General features: G+C 35.2%; 1 long non-coding RNA gene across 1 annotated transcript; it reads right to left on the reverse strand.

Moving 5' to 3' along the window:
• Positions 1-1,541: 1,541 nt before the first annotated feature.
• Positions 1,542-4,826, reverse strand: LOC124948595. Its single transcript, XR_007100784.1, has 2 exons — positions 4,486-4,826; positions 1,542-4,119 (listed from the first exon to the last, which is right to left on the reverse strand). It is a non-coding gene; the product is annotated as an uncharacterized LOC124948595 (long non-coding RNA).
• Positions 4,827-5,052: the final 226 nt, after the last annotated feature.

A 5,052-nucleotide genomic window follows, 5' to 3' on the forward strand; every position in this document is an offset into this window, starting at 1 on the left:
ATGTTAAATTCAAGACAGGCTCACGGGTGATTAATCATTTATTCATATAGACCTTCCAAAGAGAAAAAAGAATACTTTCTCTCTAATTGACCAGCAACTGAATGCCGAACACCTGTTGATGGTAAATATCATCTCGTTTACGAACCTTGTATAAATGTATACATATATTTGCACTAAAATAAAACGTCTTATCACGAAAGATTGGTGATATTCGTAGAGTTAACAAATTTCTACATCAGACTCGAAATATAAATATTTTTGACTTACTTGATGGGCCTAAAGCATTTACATACGTCGGCGATGATGAAATTAAACCTGATACGAGGCAGCAAAGAACGTATATATATCGAATCGAAGGGGTTACGTACAAAATGCACAGGTCCACTTCGAAAATATCGATTTCCACGTGTCGTCGCGTCTCGTTGCCACCGGCTGGCATATGTTCTGTTTGTGCTTGTAAATGCACAGGTACATTCTGTCTCTGTTTCTGTCTCTCTCTTTTTCTCGAGCAAGGGGTTCAAGGGAAAAGAAAGAATTCAAGAGCGTTACGGCGCATGTATTTCGTGTCTGGAGTCATGTGGGGTTATTCCAGTGGGCCGTGTCTGCGCTGTCTAACCCCCTTGATCGACGACAACCACATATGGTGTTTATGTGCGTGCGTACTCTCACGTACGAGATTATGTGTGAATGCATGCCTTCAGAAATACCAGCAACTATACGTACTGCATCACGGCCAACGTACGTCGCATATGTTGTCGCAGGTTGTCTGAATACCGACGATATTGACCTCCCTTTTTTATGCTCACGACCTCACTCATGTTCCATTCTTGTTACACTGATTCGAATGAAAATAATTATGTAAGTACCTACGATGTTTTTAATGTACTGCCTTATGAATTGTTTTGACGGTGTAATTTTTGATTCGTTCCTTGACGATGAAGAAAAGAATTGATTTTATATACTGATGAAATTTAATATTGATGGAATTTAAATAAATATTTAAGTATAAAATATTTCTATCGTAACTTTTATAGTAACGAATTGTTTTATCGATTTAATTTTATTTATGAAATATTCACAATTCAAACTCAATTGTTCTTGTTTTACAGAAAGTTCTTGTATTTGTAATTTTACGCAATATAATATTGTACAATTATTGTCCTCTATATTTCAATATTTCAATATTTAGCTAAAAATATAGAGAAATTTGAATATTTAAAACTTGTGAAAATAATTAATCGGTCATATTTGATATTCGAAAATTATAATACTTAACAATGAATCCTACTGAAAAGCTTTATATAATAACATATTTAATGCAATATTGATTTCTATAAAACACATGAAATAATATTGAATATAGCTTTGTTTAATTAATTTGAAGTTCTTAAAAACATTTACTTTTATAACGGGTCAATAATCTCCATCTTATCAATCAAGTTAGATTTATCAATCACTATCGCATTATCATCAATATCTTAACTATGGATTGAAATATGGAACATAGATATACATATATATATGATTAAATTCAGAATAAATAAATTAATAATAAAATTTATTCGTACAAAAAGTTCTATGTTACAAAAAATCATGCAAATAATTTTTTCTTAAGAAAAAGAAATAATAATTTATGAAAAAGTTTATTTTGTCATTGTGATAATCATAAGAAATCAAGCAATTTTTTCTATTTAATATTCTATATCCATTTGTTCACGAAATGATTAAAAAGAGTTACAACTTTATAGATGATTTTCACTCCATAAGACAAATTATTGCAAATAATTGTTATTTTCATCTGCTCTGTATAACAATCTGTAGTAAAGTTTCATTAAATTTGAAGACTACTAATTGACGGATATTCCAAATAGGGCAAATGCAAGCGTCTTCAGTTATGGTATGAAAAACGAAAAAAAAAAAAAAAGAAATTGTAACGACTCGTCAGAATCGACCATATTTTATCTGGCCGACTAGGAAGATTTTAATCTCTATGATCACGCATAACAATGATCTAGGAATCTACTTGCGCCCCGGGCGTTAAAACGCCGCTTGCTTTTATACTTCAAAGGCCGGATGCACCATCAGCACAGGCCTAAGTATACTTCGTAACCCTGCACATTGAAAATGACACAAACAATAACAATTTCATTACATTTTTCTAATCAAATTAATGTCAATCGATTTTTATTATTTGTGGCAAAAATATAAACTTATCATGCATATTTGTAAATACTAATCATATGAAATGATAAGTAAAAATATCAACTTGATTATAGTAACATATTATTTCAAAATTTATTATTATCTTTTTCGACAATAAAAATTTTAATATAACAAACTTTGAAGTTGTTACGAATATTGAGATGATCCAGAGAAAAATATACGAAACAAGAATAAGAATGAATCTGACAGGTCGAGAAGAAAATAACCTTCAGGAGCCCAAGGAAGCTTCCATCTGTTAATCCGACACTGCGTTGAACCCGGTGCAAAGGGTAAAACGTAGAAAATTTAACGTGTTCAGAATGGCGGCAGCGGCAATGCATCGCTCATCTCGCCACTCGGACCGGTAGTTAATTTCACGATAATTAACGGCGCGTTGTCAGACATAGTCGGGGTACCGATATTCAGGAATATAATTATAGTATAAATTCTTAAGTCAAAGGTTCAAGGTAATAAGGCTATTATGATCGGTCAAGAAAATTTCTACCCTCTCTTTCTATCTTCTTGTATCGTTTTCACGTTACTTACATATTTTTCTGCTTTTTATTTATCCTGCATCGTGCGGGGAGTATTAAAATTAACGTAGCTGTGCCACGTCATCTTTTCATGCGTATCGTTGCGTTTACTGCGATTTTACCGTGCTCAAATTGATTCTAATTGTATTCTCAACGACACACAATCAGTGACTATGTCCGATGTAAACGTTGAATATGATATCTGAAAACGATTAACTTTTAATTTTATTGCATCCTGTTACATCGAGTATTCCAAGATGTTTATATATGTATAATGTCTGCGTTAATCCTATCCTAATAAAGTGAAAATCGTGAAAAGTATAAATAAAATAATTAATGACACTATAGGGGTAAAATAAAGTACTTAATTTCTGTTATAATACTATAATACTGTAATAACCTAATAATATTTTGCTTAAATTGTTCTATACCGAATTATATGAACAAAATAATATTAGTATTTTTAACAGTGTCACAATCTCTAGAAAAGCCTAAAAGATAACACTGGTTTGTAGGACGGTCATTGGCTTCGTTTCTCGGAAAAAGTGGCAGTTTTTGGGGTCGTACTCGAATAGGTATTCGCAAAAATACCTGATGTCTAGACTGAGTTTACGAATACAAGTGATTATGGGGAAGAAAAAAGGTTTGGATTATTGTCTACGAATGACGCCCCGTGGTGTCTTGTAAACGGTCAATCCATTTAAACTGTAAAACTCGCTCCAGGTGACATCGGAATGGAGCGGCAAGTGTAAGAACCAGATACGTCTTCCACACCCCGGGCAGCGTTTTATTGATTTAATGGACACTTTTTATTTCAACTCCTGTGTACTTCGAACAGCGTTGTTTACATCCGAAGAAAATACGATGTACGATGCACGACGTAAGGCCGGTTCGAGTGTCCTTATTTGTAAGCTCATAAAAACGAAGGAGAGAGTGCTCCTTTTTCTTATATAATCCCAACATATTACTTCTTTGCTTCGTATCTTTTCCGATATATGTATGTATGTGAATCCTCATGGACGAATGATTTTCAAATAATCGTATTCACACTTATTCTACATGGTAATATTTTATCAAAAAAGAAAGGGTCCAAGGTTAAGTCCAACTACCGATCACTGATTCGATTGTACCAACAAATGCAAAAGATCCATCTCAGTTCGTAACGATCCGTGTTTCTCGTTTTACAAATATAGTTGCCCGCAAGGTCCACGACGATTCTCTTTCCAAAAGATTTACGATTCTGTCGAGCGATTCTTCGCCGCATGAATTCTCGCTGCGCGACAAATTCTTAACCACAGAGACGCAGGTACCGCCATTATTAGCGTGGCGCACCGATCCTGTCCTTGGTGCGACAACCTCCTTCGTAGAAGATCACCCTTAGTTCCTTTAAAATATTTTTGAAACCGTTATGATCTTATTTTTTTTTTTCTCTAACCTTAGCTTATCGACTAAGACGATTATGTCTTATTAACGTAAACTGTAAAAGATTGCATTATGAATAGATCAGAAACAACTTTAAAATAAAAGTTATTGGGATTATGTATGATAGTATGATAATTAAACACTTCTGATATGTACAATATATTGAATAAACATGTAAAACTGTGAGAGATAACTAAATTGAAAAGTGTATAATCTATTAAACAATAACATCAATACTATTATCTAGAAATTATTGATTTTATACATAATCAAAAAAACGATATCAATGATCAAATAATTCCTCCCGAAATCAACGACAACAACGTACAGAGTGAGACTTCTATCGTATTTATCACAGGACAGAAACGCGAGCCCTTCGAAGATCGTCCACTGACCCTTCCTGTTTCGACAGGGAGAAACAGAGAGAACTTTTTCGACAGGGAGAAACAGAGAGAAGGATAGAGGATAGAGGATAGAGTGTATACCTGTTCCTGTTCGCTCACATATTCTCACATACTCACGTACATACACATATTAAGCCAACTGGTCGCACACAACACTCTTCTCTCTCTCTTTCTCTCTTTCTCTCTTTCTCTCTCTCTCTCTTTCTTTCTCGCTCCTTCTTGGTGGAGCACGCGGCCCAGCCGAGCACGCGTACGCTCTCGTATACGATCTCCCACACAAATGAATGTACGCACGTACGCACGCACGCGCAGGCTTCGACTCCGCGAAGATGAGGCCTCGGAAATAGTGGTGGGGCAAGCGAGCCGCCGGATGGAGGTCGGCGTGCGCCACGTTGTGGAGAGGGGAGGACGGCTCGCGTCACTCGACTCCCTCCACCCTCCTGGGCCTTAGCTTGCAACCCCACCTCCCTATAAAATCTTCTATCTCTTTC

The sequence above is a fragment of the Vespa velutina genome, chromosome 4 (assembly GCF_912470025.1).
Source record: "Vespa velutina chromosome 4, iVesVel2.1, whole genome shotgun sequence".
In the NCBI taxonomy this organism is placed as follows: domain Eukaryota; kingdom Metazoa; phylum Arthropoda; class Insecta; order Hymenoptera; family Vespidae; genus Vespa; species Vespa velutina.